General features: G+C 45.9%; 1 protein-coding gene across 6 annotated transcripts in view; it reads right to left on the bottom strand.

Annotated features, from left to right (window-relative positions):
• Positions 1-14,350, bottom strand: part of osbpl2b (oxysterol binding protein-like 2b) — a 132,603-nt gene that overhangs the window by 76,252 nt on the left and 42,001 nt on the right. Inside the window, exon 1 of one of the 6 annotated variants that reach the window (XM_038803525.1) lies at positions 3,688-3,709. The exons of the other annotated variants lie outside the window; for them this stretch is intronic. The gene's annotated coding sequence lies outside the window, so the exon portion shown is untranslated. Of the gene's footprint in view, positions 1-3,687; positions 3,710-14,350 lie in introns of those variants that run through there. 6 annotated transcript variants of the gene reach the window in all.

Here is a 14,350-nt window from a genome sequence, read left to right on the forward strand (position 1 = left end):
TTTACATTTGTGGAATGTCAAAATGCTTCCTTTGTGATCCAAAAAAGTAATCACACAATTCGTACTTAAGTTTATGATATTTCAGCCTGCATCCCACTATTTTACAACTGAATTAAATAAAGGATAATCAATATATCTTACTTCCTGAAATACTTCAATGTGACTGGTTGCTTGTACAATACATGAGGGGGTAGTGAAGAGGAAAACAAGACAAAGAGAGAGGAGAGTGGAATGACATTAACATAGATCTTCTACCAGCATATATGGTAAATGGGTAGTAAGAGGCAGAATAGGTCCTATTTTGGACAAAGTGGATGATACAGTATATGCTTCATGGCATAGGGCAAGGCCAGAATACATTTACGTGATTTGCATCAGTGTTTAAACTATTAGTAGAAGCAAAGACGCTAGAGGTAATAGATGGAATGAAAATGGTAGGGTATAGTGGAAAGTTTTGACTAATCTTTGAATATTTTAATGGAGTAACAGAGATGTTTAAAGGGGTGTTGTTCTATGGATTTTAAGGATGTCTTTGACAAAGTACCACATAAAACACTGATTAGCAAAATTGAAGTACATGGAATAGGAGGGTCAATATCAACTTAGGAAAAAAATTGGCGTAAAAACACAAAACAGTAAGTTGTGGCAAATAGTTGTTTTCAGATTGGAGAATAGTAGATAGTGGTGTTCCCCAAGAGTCAATGCTAGGACTAATGCTTTTTCTTTCATATAGAGATAAATGACTTGAATTTTGGAACAGAGGAGAAACTCGGGCCATCGAGATTACCATATACTTAACATAACATAGAACATACAGTGCAGAAGGAGGCCATTCAGCCCATCGACCCACTTAAGCCCTCACTTCCACCGTATTCCCCAATAACCCAATAACCCCTCCTAACCTTTTTGGTCACTAAGGGCAATTTATCATTGCCAATCCACCTAACCTGCATGTCTTTGGACTGTGGGAGGAAACCGGAGCACCCAGAGGAAACCCACGCAGACATGGGGAGAATGTGCAGACTCCGCACAGACAGTGACCCAGTGGGGAATCGAACCTGGGACCCTGGCGCTGTGAAGCCACAGTGCTATCCACTTGTGCTACCTTGCTGCCCGAAGCTTGTGGGAAACTTTCCTCGAGGTCAGTAGTGAACGTCATTGCTTTGCCACCGAGCAAAATGCAGGCCAAAAGAAAAATCAGCATTTGATGACACTTAAAACATACAATCAAAAACATTTTGGCTATCATCTCTCCACCAGGTGCTAATTCCTGTTCTGTCTCACCTTGTTTATGATGCTCTTGCTCTGAAGAACACCTGCCAAGTCCTCCTCCACAACAACAAAAATCTGCAACTGACACCAACAAACACACCTCTCCTCACATGAAGCAAGCAGGAAAGGAGGGACTGGAGCATCTGACACTTAATACTCAGCCAATTACTGCTGTTGTTCTGGCAGTGAACCGTCAGCCTATCATAATAATGGTGAACACTGACAGTTTTGTTGGCCGTTTCACTGAAAAATTTTAGCCATAGACTGTCCCAGATTGACAGGCTACTCAACCAATGACTCCTGTTGTTCTGGTCAACTCCAAATCACAATGGCAAAAGGCGGAATCAGAACAAAACCTGTACGGTATTCCGAACATGTGAAGCAAAGCAAACAATTACAAAAAAAAGGAGAAGTGGAGTCAGAGAGTCATACAGCACAGAAAAGGCCTTTGGCCCATCACGTCTGCACTGGTCAAAAACAACAACCTAACTATTCTTTTAAAATTATATATTTTTATTGGCTTTCCCATTTTATATTACTTAATTATAGTTCAAACATTGAGTTTCACGTGACATATTTTACAAAGGCAATCAGGGTGCAGTTCTGGTTTATACAAGAGAGAAAGTTAAAAAGTCAACCAAAGTACGAACAGGCTAGCTATACATATTCACATTTGCCTGCTTCATCTCCCTTCGGTGCCTGTGGGACCCATTTGGCTGGTCTGCCTCAGCTGCCCTGCCCCATTGTTGGCCCTAGTTTGTTCCTCCCCATTTGCTGCTACTCCCACTGGTCCTCCTTTTGTCCTTTGGTCTGTCCCCCTGTGGCTGTGACCCTTGTGTTTCACGGTCTTCTTGTGGGTTTTTACATTCCCTCCCCTTCCCCTTCTTTTGCCATCCGTGGCTCGTCCGTGCCCCCCTCCCCCATGCGATTGGCTGTTGGCTACAAATAATTCCCGCATTCAGTCGGGTCTTTGTCTTTCTTGGGTATCAGTGAGATTGAGGCTTGTGCCAGCGCTGGTGGCAGTGTGTTCCTTGCTAGTGAGTCCGTGAACATCCCCCGCAAGTATGGGGCCAGTGCTGGTGCAATTTTTCTATTGAAATCCGACAGGAATCTGTCTGGTCCCGGGACCTTCCTCGCCTGCATGGAGCTAATGCTCTCCATGACGTCTCCCATTTCTTTTTTTTAATATAAATTTAGAGTACCCAATTAATTTTTTCCAATTAAGGGAAATTTAGTGTGGCCAATCCACCTACCCTGCACATCTTTAGGTTCTGGAGGTGAAACCCATGGCGACCCATGGGACCTTGGCGTCGTGAGGCAGCAATGCTAACCACTGTGCCTCCCGACTTCTCCCTTTCTAATGGTGCTTCCAGTCCGTTTTCTATCCTCCCCCACGACTGGAACGTCCAGCCCGTCAATGAACAGTTTCATCCTCGAGTCCCCTTCGGGGGCTCGGAGGTGTACAGCCCCCGATAGAAGGCCTCAAATGCTTTGTTGATCTTTTCCGGTTCTGTTACTAGTCTGCTGTTGTCATCCCTAATCTGTGCTATTTCTCTTGTGGCTGCCTGCTTTCTCAGCTGGTGAGCCAGCAAGCGGCTGGCTTTGCCCCGTTCGTAGATGGTCCCCCATGTCTGGCGAAGCTGGTGTACTGCCTTCCCTTTGTTAGACAGCCATCCAAAATGGCTGCGGTCACCGTATTCACGATGAGGCCAGGCTCCTGTACTCCGGGGATTCCCGTTGTCCAGGGGACAAGCAACATGGCCACCAACTATGTGTATGCCATGTGGGTGAGCCCCTGCACTCCAGGGTTTCCCTTTGTTTAGGGACCCTCCGAAGTGGCTGTCTGCAGTGCCATGTTGTTCCTTGTCTCCACTTTTGTGATTTGCTGTAAACAGCCTAGAGCCCCCCCCCCGTCCCTTTGTTCCCCTGTGATTTCTCTTTTTCTTCTCTCTTCCCCCTTCGGATTGCCTCTCCCCCAATCTCCCTCCCCAGTTTACCCACCTATCTATCACCCCGGTGTATACTCTCTATTGCCAGGCTCTCGCTCCCTGGTGGGAGATGCGCCACGCCCGCGTGGCCCCCCCCCTCACTCGTAACTCCTGGCGCTAGCTTTCTTGCTAGTGTGGTGGCCCCCACTCCTGGAGTTGGTTTTAAGCCTACCTTTCACCCTCTTCCTCCTCCTCACCACTCTCTCCTGCGCTCCGTTGCCCTTGACCCCTCCTTCTTACATTTTGGCTTCCAGGTTCAGAGCGAGCCAGTATAGCCTGCGCAAAGTGGTTCACCTTAGTCTCTCTGGGTGCTCTTACTGTCTTCCCATCCCGTTCTCTTGGACAAATTTGTCTGCGTCTGCAGGGGCCATGAAGTAATGCTCCCTGCCCTGGAATGTGACCCACAATACAGTATCCTAAATTTCACCTTATTTTTGTACAGGGCTGCCTTGCTCTGTTGAACTCCGCCCAGCGCTTGGTCAGGTCAGCCCAAATGTCTTGGTATATCTGGATTTGAATTCTTCGTGTACCCAAACAGGCGCCGGAATGTGGCAACTCGGGGTTTTTCACAGTAACATCATTGCAATGTAAGCCTACTTGGGACAATAACAATTATTATTATACATCTCAATCATGCTCCTTCCCCCCAACTCAGTCTCCTCTGCTCCAATGAAAACAACCCAAGTTTATCCAAACTCTCTTCCTAACTAAAATTCTCCCGCCCAGGCAACATCCTGGTAAATCTCCTCTACACCCTTTCTAGTGCTAATCACATCCTCCTATAATGTAGATTCCAGAACTACACACAAGAGTATAGTTGTGGCCTAACCAACATTTTATACAGTTCCAGCATAACCTTCCTGTTCTTAAACATTGGAAAAAGATTGGAAAAGATTGGAATTCCACCCAAAGTCAGAAAAGAATCATCCCTGTCTTCAGAAAATTTGGTGACTTCTCAATGATTGTGGGCATTTTTGGGAAATTTCCAAGACATTTTCCAGGTTTTCTGAGGCCCTTAAGAACCCTCAACAAATATAATTGAATCTTTTTTCTAGACCTTCTTTGCAAAGGCCTATTCAGGAACGAGACAGACAACAGCAGTGTGCAGTGATGCCAATACTCAGGTTGTGCATGAAGGATCTAATGGGTTTGAAAGCTCTTGCAATGAGGTATTTTGCCAAACAAGTCTGCTTAAATAACCACCTGATCAGACCCATCATCATCTTTTCCCATGGAGTCTCAGGGATGTTATGTATGGACCATTGCCTGATGGACATATGGTCAAAGGTACTTTGTTGCACAAACTTTTCAACATAAGAGATGGTGTGACATAATCTAACTGGATCGCACATTCTGAAACAATGTGAGCAGATTCAAACTTTGCACTACCAAGACAGATGGAAACACCTTAGTACTTGATGACCCTTGTTTGCATACCGAGAGCCCACACACAGCTTGAAATAGCCACACACAAAGCAGGCCATCAAGGCGAGGGCAAAACAGGATTTTAATCCCCTTTATCGAGAGATCTGTAAATCGCGTCCCTGTGGACATAATTCAACTTCAAGCAGAAGATAGCTTGGGTGGCCAATGGAGCACAAGAGCAAGGTCAGAGTCAGGTCTGCGCCACATGCCAAGTGCACCTCGTACCTGATGACCAGATTTTACCCGCAGTGGACATGAAGCTTGGTTCCACAACGTTTCTGTTTCACTCGATCTATATGCTCCTCTCAGTTTTGGGGTATTTGGCATCTCTAAACTATATCCCCAGCACCTTCACCTATTCTGACCTGTCAATGAAGAGAACAAAGGATCGGTCAGCCTAGATCCCAAAGATCATGGCCTCCCTTTTGCTGTAATTTATTTTAGCTCCCAATACCAGTTTGCATTGGTTGCAGATACTCAACAATCTACAAATTGACAGTGGATACAAGCAAAAGACGGTGATGCCTTCCATGTACAGGGAGGTCTAGTCTTGAGCACCTCTGGTGTCCGAGATCATTTAAAAAAAATTTTTTAGATTAGCCAATTATTTTTTTCCAATTAAGGGGCAATTTAGCGTGGCCAATCCACCTACTTTGCACATTTTTGGGTTGTGGGGACGAAACCCACGCAGACACGGGGAGAACGTGCAAACTCCACACGGACAGTGACCCAGAGCCGGGATCGAACCTGGGACCTCAGCGCCGTGAGGCGGTTGTGCTAACCACTAGGCCACCGTGCTGCCCTGGTGTCCGAGATCATAACCTCTCGAATGCTTGCATCCTTCTTGATAGACTTGCAAAACAAAGTTTGATGCAACACATGGCCAAGGCAGAGGAGAGGGCAACCTTGATCAGAAAACGCTCCGATTTCACATAAGTGAGTAATAATCCGTCAAATTCCTTCTCCTGGTCTGTCCTTCTGTCCTGTACGTAGGTCACTATAACAAAGAAGCACAAAGCCAAATAAATCTTCTTACTGAGTACAGCACAGTTCCAGAGTGGATCACCAACTCCTGAGAAGACTTGACCCAAATGACGATAACCATGGGTAGAATTTTGTCATCTTATGTTAAGCAGTGAAATGACCACCAATTACTGATTTTCTCCTCTCCCTTCTGTCTGTAGATGAGAGTGATAATCACTTTTCTCATGAATTCTGGCATTGTGCCTGCCAGATACTCTTCTATACTGTGAACAAGTCTGGGCAAATCCAGTTCCATAGTGTTGAATACAACTCAAATTAGTAAAATGTCCCTTCCAAGGTTTCACTCATTTTGAAAGGCACGATTGTCTTTCTCAACTTAAAATTTAGAGTATCCAATTCATTTTTTCTCCAATTAAGGGGCAATTTAGCGTGTTCAATCCACCTACTTTGCACATCTTTGGGTTGTGGGGGCGAAACCCACGCAAACACGGGGAGAATGTGCAAACTCCACACGGACAATGACCCAGAGCCGGGATGGAACCTGGGACCGTGGCGCCATGAGACTGCAGTGCTACTACTGCGCCAGAGTGCTGCCCCTTTCTCAGCTTGTTAAAAGTTAGCGGACTATCATGTATATCATCTAAGACCTCTTGCAATAGCGGACAACTAAATCTTTGAAAAAGCGACTACAACAACTGTCACAAAAAAACACATTGATACCATTTGTTTTATTCCCCTAATTTCAAATGCAAAAATTAACAGAATTTTGCAGTGCAAGTTTTAGCAAGTTCAATCAAACAGTAGAAATGCTGAATGAGGCAAGTTTCTTCAACGTAAAAAATTAAATCAAAATTGCGATTGCAGCCACTGAGCAAAGGTTCAAAGTCACAGGGACCACCATTCTCCTAGTCCTCATAATGCTGGCTTATTTTTCTCTACTGCAAGCCATCCTGTTAAACCTCTCTCCTCTGATTCCTCTACTCTCATCTCCTTCAAGTCTGTCATCTGACCTATCCAGAAAAACACAACCCTTCCAGTATGACTCATTACTGCCCCATCTCCAACCACCCTATCCTCTGCAAAGTTCTTGAATGTATTGTTGGGTTTGCTAAACTCATGCCCATTTTTTCCAGAATTCAATGTCTGAATCCCTGCAATTGGAGTTCTGCCCATGCCACAGTACTAAAATGGCTCTTGATGAACTCAAAATTGGGGAATAAGATGGCGTATCGATATTGTCATTGGACTTGTATTCCAGAGACCGGGGGTAATACTCTGGGGAGAAGAGCTTAAATTCCAACACCACAACAAAAGGTGAAATTCGATTTCAATAAAAATCTGAAATTAAAAGTCTAATGAGGATATGAAACCATTGTTGATTGATCTAAAAACGCACCTGGTTCACTAATGTTCTTTAGGGAAGGAAATCTGCTGTCCTTACCTGGTCTGGCCCACGTGTGACTACCGATCCACAGCAATGGGGTTGACACTAACATGCTTTCTGAAGTGACCTAGCAAGCCACTCAGTTGTATCAAACTTCAAAAAGCCTAAAAGGATGAAACCAGATGGGCCTACCCACATTGACTTTGACACCAGAACCAACAGCAAACTCAGCCCTGTTGACTCTGCAAAGTCCACTGTACTAATATCTGGGGGCTTGTGCCAAAATGTGGAGAGCTGTCTCAGACTTCTACTAGTCATGCAACATCCTGACAGTCACTTATGGAATCATACCGTACAGATAATGTCCCAGACACCACCATCAACATCCCTGGATGCGTCCTGTCCCACCAGTAGGGACAGATCCAGCACAGTTGCAGAACAGTGGTATACAGTCAGAAGGGAGTTGCCCCTGGGAGTCCTCAACATCAAGTCTGGATCCCACAGCGTCTTGATGTAGATAAGTAGGTAGCCCCTCCCCACAATTGGGAAGAATGTTTTGATAGCACTGCTTCAGACCAAGCCTTAAAGGACATAGCTGCGGCAGGCAGTGAGGGAACCAAGAGAGAAAAACATATTTGACCCCATCCTTACCACTCCAGCAACTGCATCACATACAACAGTATTGGAGAATAGTAAATGAGCAAAAGTATATATCTATGAAATTTGAGGAGTCGTCAATGATGCTGTCCCATTTCTGACTTTGTGATGGAAGGAAGGTCATTGATGAAGCAGCTGAAGATGACACAGATGCATCTGTCCATGACAGTATCGGTAGGAGTGACCACAAGAGTCCTTGTGGGGATGACATCCTGTCTTCACATTGGATACCCTCCATCACGTTGTGTAGCGCTACAACCGTGCTAAAGACATCAAACAGATCAAGCAACTCAAGACTGGGCAACCATGAGGCAACCTTGTGGTCAATCAGCAGCAGAAGAATTGTACTCAATCACAATCTGCAACCTCATGGCACAGCATATCCTCCACCACCATTACCATCAAACAATGGGATCAGCCCTGGTTGAAAGAAGAGAGGAGGGCATACCAGGAGCAGCACCAGGCAGATCTAAAAATGAGGTATCAACATGGCAAAGCTATAACACAGGGCTGCTTGTGAAAAATAAGCATCAGCCGCAACTGATATGCAGAGCTTAGCATTCCACAACCAATGGATCAGATCCAAGATCTGCAGTCCTGTCACATCCAGTCACGAATGGCAGCGAACAACTAAAAGAACTGAGTGGAGGAGGTGGTACCACAAATATCCCCATCCTCAAATGATGGAGGTGCTCAGCACATCAGGCAAAAGACTTCAGCCAGAAGAGCCAAGTAGACGATCCATCTTAGCCTCCTCTCTGGAGGTTCCCAGTAACACAGATCTCAACCAATTCGATTCGCTCATGATATCACAAAACAGATGATGGCACTTGATACTACAAAGGCCCTTACAATATTTCAGCATTAGCACTAAAGACTTGTGCCCCAGGATTCTCCACACCTTTAGCCAAGCTGTTCCAGTACAACTACAATGTTGGCGTATGTCTGGCAATGTGGAAAAGTGCCAGCTATGTTCAAAATACAAAGTGCAGGACAAACCCATCCCAGCCAATTACCACTCATCAGTCTACTCTTGATCATCAGTAGAGTCATAGAAGGGGTCAACAACGGTGCTAGCTGGCACTTGCTTAGCAATAACCTGCTTACTGATGCTCAGTTTAGGTTCCATCAGTGTCACGCAACTCCTGACCTTGTTAAAGCCTTGGTTCTAACATGAACCAAAAAGTTGAACTCACAAGGTGAGGTGACAGCCACTGACATCAAAGCGGCATTTGCTCGAGTGCGGCATCAAGGAGTCCTAGCTGAACTGGAGTCAATGGGAATCAGGGGAAATATCTCCGCTGTTTGGAGTCATACCTAGCACAAAGGAAGATGGTAGAGGTTACTGGAGCTCAATCATCTCCATTCCAGGACAACAATACTCCTCAGGGTAGTGTCCAAGCCCAATCATCTTCAGCTGCTTCATCAATGGCCTGCCTTCCATCACAAAGTCAGAAATGGGGACAGCATCATTCACAACTCCTCAAAGTTCATGGATATAGACTTTTGCTCATTCACTATTCTCCAATACTGTTGTAGATGATGCAGTTGCTGGAGTGGCTGAAACAAAAGGGCTGAACCTCACTGTTTACTGCAGCTATATCCTTGATTACATCAACATCATATAGCTTCCCTTTCCCAACCCTTGTTGCCTCCATCATCGGATACACATATGCATAGATAGCCTCAAGATTGGTTGCTCCGTGGCTATTAATGCATCTGATGCACTGGACAGCATAAACAAATGGAGTGAAATCACAGCAGAACAACAATGGCCCAAATATCTGTCCAAATTCTAGCACCCTCAAACAATTTGTATATAATACGACCAGTGAGGATGCAGAATTGCATTCACTTTCATACACTTCATGCATGCTTTTGCAGGCAGTCAAAACTGCAAGTTCTCAATTTATATTTCAATAAAAAAAATCCTTGATCATCCAAATTCTTCCAATTAAAGTTACAATGCACCTGAAGATGATCTCTGCTTGTTATTTCTTGCACTTGAAAATCAACAATAGCTTCAGTTGCACACCATTGAGACCAGATAGCACAAATACAAAAAATGTGAGTTTTTGCTTTAGTAGCAAGCATGGCATTTCATTGTAAATGATATCAAAATATGAAAGATTCCCCACTAACAGAAAACTGACATGTTAGGGCAAAATTTAACGGAAACATTTCCAATGTCATTTTGGGCACGATTGACGCCATGTTTCTCGACAGCCACATTGGCGAGATCGCGGACTGTATTCAACAGCACATAGTGCTGAAAATGAGCCCCACAAACTTCTCACCAATACTGGCTGTCTTGCCTTCTGATTCTCGCCACTAACAAGGGAGAGCTGCTTTTAAACACTCCCTCACCACTCACTCCCAGCCAACACGCAAGCCTGGCAGTGCGCAGACCTGCTCCTTGCTTTGGGGATGCTGACCTGGTCAGGTTTCCCCAAACACTGTGGATGAGAGGTGGGACATCCTATTCCTCTGAGGGTGACGGAGGACCAGCAGCAGGGTCAGCAATGCCACCTGGGAGACAGTGGTAGCGGCTGTCAGTTCGGGCACCATGGCCAGGCGGACTGTCTTCACCACCGTCCAAAGTCAGAAGACCAACGACCTGCCACTGAGCTACAAGGGCAAGTTACACATCTCTCTCCTGGCATCAGTTCCTTCTGCCACCCCTCAAATCCCCAAATTGACCCCCCCCCCCCCCCCCCGCCCGCCCAGATCACTGGCTGAAACCTCGCACCATCCCCACATCCGATCTTCGTGCTTGTTCCTCAGCACCTACCAGCACAACCCCTTTCATGTCCAGGAGCGGTGCCCATCTTCTACAGACTACCTGATCCATCAAGCACGCAGTTCACTATGCCCTCTTTTTGACCCCATGGAGAAGATAGCCCATAATAAGTAGGAAAGGCCAAGATAGGGGGTAGGAGTCTCAGAGATCAGAGTCCTCACCCCCCATCAGGAACTGGCCCTGGAGATCGGGAGGTTGATGGAGAAGAGAGCAGTCACTGACAACAAGGTTGGCCTGCACCACAGATGTGAGGATCCCTTCACCCAGATGACCTGTCTCAAGTGAGTAGTTCATGTCAGAGAAACTGATCCTTCCCTCTCACTGTCCACTGTCTCACAGAATTTCCATCTGATGAGGCTGGGCCATCTGGAGTTGTCCTCCCCCAGGAATCGAACCTGGGTCCCTGGCACTGTGAGGCAGCAGTGCTAACCACAGTGACATCTTGCTGATGCACATCAGGTGGAGGCAGAGCTGATGCAGATGATATGCCAGAGCCATGACATTTAGGAGGGGATCTCAAAGACTCCACAGCCGATTGGAGAAGTCCCAAAGGCTTCGGTTGCAGGAGATGTTGCCGACAATGCATGGCATCGAGGCCAAGACTGTTATTGGCGATCGTTGCGGAACACCTGGAGCACGAGGTCTGCGTCTTGAGTGGCGGTGCCCAAGGCATGGCTCAGTCTGAAGTTGGAGACATCGCTGGTGGCGGATAAGGAATTCTATGTTTTGGTTTCCTCCACCATGGATGAGTATCTGGGGATTAACAGAAATGAGGAGATTTCACCTTCTACGTTGTGGGAGGCATTGCAGGCGGTTATTAGAGGAGAGACCATTAGGAGGAGTGAAAGAACGGAGAGGCAGAAGTTGGTGGATGCCATCCTAATGATGGATTGCCAATATTCACTTAGTCAGACACCGGAACTACTGGCAAGTAGAAAGAAATTACTGTTGGAGTTTGGGCTGCTTTCAACAGATAAGTCAGTACGCCAGCTATGACATTCAAGGGGGGATTTTTATGAGCATGGGGAGAAGGCCAGTCGTCTGTCAGGCAGCTTCTCGGGAAATAGTACATATAAAAGGACTTGGGTGGCAAGTTGGTCTCTGCCCCAGCCAAGGTTAATGAGGCTTTTGAGGTTTTTTAAAAAACTGTAACCTTTACAAGTCGGAGCCCCGAAGGACATGTTGTCTCTCCCAATGGTGGAGGAGAGAAAGGAGGAACTGGAGTCTCTGCTGACCTTAGAGGTGGTTATGAAATGAATGGGTCTGATGCAGCAGGTAAGGCTCCAGGGCCGGATGAATTTTACAAGAAGTTTGCAGGACAGCTGGCCCTACTGTTGTTAGAACTGTTTACGGATTTGGTGTCATGGGGATGTTGTAGGCTACATTGGTGCAGACAGTAGAGTATGGGTCATATCGCCCTATTTCGCTACTGAATGCGGATGCAAAGTTGTTGGTGAAGTTGTTGGTTATGCGTTTGCAGCACCGTCTCCCAAAGGTTATATCGGAGGAGCAGGCTGGGTTTGTTAAGGATAGACTGTTCTGGGAAAATGTTCAGAGACTGCTTAATGTTGTTCTGTCCCCCTCTCCAGCCCCTCAGCCGTGAGGTGATTATTTCCTTTGATGGGGAAAAGGCGCTTGATAAGGTGGAGTGGGGTTATTTGTTTGAGATCCTGGAGAAGTTTGGCTTTGGGCCTCGATTTATAGCTTGGATCCAATGCTTATATAGGACCCCCGCCACGATCATTCATATGAATGCTTTGAGTTTGAAGTCTTTCCACCTGATGAGGCACGAGACAGGTGTGTCCACTGTTCTAGCTCTTGTTTGCCTTAACAATTGAGCCACTGACCAGAGCATTGAGGTCTGCGAAGTGGAGGGGGATGATGGAGGACGGAACATAAGAGTGTCATTGTATGCAGACAATTTGGTGTTGTATGTGATGGATCCTCTTACCAGTGCAGAGGAGATAATGAAGCTTGATGATCATTATTTGGTAGTTGCAGGTTGATGAGTCAAAGCATGTGCAGTTTATTGGGAGGGAATGGCATAGTGGTATTGTCACTGGATTAGTAGTCCAGAGGTCCAGGGTAATGCTCTGGGGGCCTGGGTTTGAATCCCACCATGGCAGATGGTGAACTCTGAATTCAATGAAAATCTGGAATTAAGATGATAATCATGACCATGAACCAATGTCGATTGTCCTAAAATTCTGCCACCCTTACCTGGTCTGGCCTTCATGTGCTGTGGGTCTGGAGTCAATGCAGTTTACCCTTAAATAATCTCTCAAATGGCCTAGCAAACCACTCAATTCAAGCGCAATTAGGAATGGGCAATAAATGCTGGCCCAGCGATGCCCACAGACGAGAACGGATAAAAAGTTGAAGAAGACTTCAAGACACCTTGTTTACCATGTGTACAGTTGGTGATTCTCTGGATAGGTGGGAAGCACTGGTTGCACATTCCCCGGGTAGTGGGGACTGTAATGCATCTCAACTTGGTCCACCTAGCAGCAGACTGCAACCACCTCATACAATACTTGATCTTCATGAGGAACTGGTGCTCGGTCATGTCCAGAAAACATATTCCCTACCTCAAAACCCTATGTTAGGGTATCACTTACTAGAAACGGCACCTTTATGCTCATCCTCTTTCTACTGTGCAGTGGCAAGTGGGTGAAGAGAAAGCTGCTGTTGTTCCTGCTAATGGCACTGATGTTTCTGTTTACTTTCTTCCTCGACTTAGATCCAAAGTAAAGTTGCATAACGAGCAGTCATGCTGAATTGCTATTTGGCAAATGGGTCAGTTACTGAAGGACTGCCTTCTGGTTGCGGTGATGCGGAGCTAAGCCGCATGTTCGGTAGCTCCCGCTATTTTTGAACTTTTGGGCTCTTTTAAGGGCCCACAGCGGTACTGGTTGGACTTTTCCCCGGCTGGGAACACATCCACTGTGCTTATCTGCCGGTGGATGGACTGGACCAGGAGCGGAGCGGTCAAAAGATCGGCTTTGGAGCAGAGAAAAGTGCGAGGCAGGAAAAACAAGATGGTGGCGGGCAGGGAACCGGCAGCGTGGCAGCAGTGGGCGCAGGAGCAGCTCCATCGCTGCTTCAGAGAGCTGAAGGCTGAGATCCTGGAACCGTTTAAGGCAGTGGTTCTCAACCGGGGTCCACATGGACCCTGGGGGTCTATGTAACATTACTGGGGGTCCACACAAATAAAATACCGAATTGGGGGTCCACGGTGATATTTTAGTGGTCCATAGAGCAATTCTACTTCAGAACAATTGTTATTACTGAGAATCAAGTAGAAGAAAAAAATGTTTGTTTTCATGATGAATATTCACCTTTCTCTCTCTCTCTCTCTCGCACTGACAAAGGTCAAAGAGAGATTATAATCTATCTAATACCTTGAGGGCTGAAGGGGCTCAGAACCAAAAAGGTGCATTTGCTGTGTTTATTTTTGTGGTACTGTATTCTGAGAAAAAAAAATCCATACCGGTTGATGACAAATGGGTTTATTGTGCTTTAATGACAGTTGTTGTTGAAGATTGCCCGGGCTATTGTCCCCTAGGAACAGCCCGGAGGACCTTTAATGACAGAAGCAGCTTATTAAATACCCACGGTTGACCTGACGCTTATGCCACGTTTCTCCTTGACAAGTTTAATGAATGCTTTAACACAGTAATCACTAGAAACTGTGTATATTTGATATGAACCGGTTATTTTTAGAGTAATTTAATTCAATTTAGTCAGTAAAAAGTTTTTTTCATTACTTTTCATATTAGAATAAGTTTGGCAACATACGAAAATACCGCTAATCCGTTTCCAACCCTCACGGTAAGGTAG

Source organism: Scyliorhinus canicula, chromosome 7 (genome assembly GCF_902713615.1).
Source record: "Scyliorhinus canicula chromosome 7, sScyCan1.1, whole genome shotgun sequence".
Lineage (NCBI taxonomy): Eukaryota > Metazoa > Chordata > Chondrichthyes > Carcharhiniformes > Scyliorhinidae > Scyliorhinus > Scyliorhinus canicula.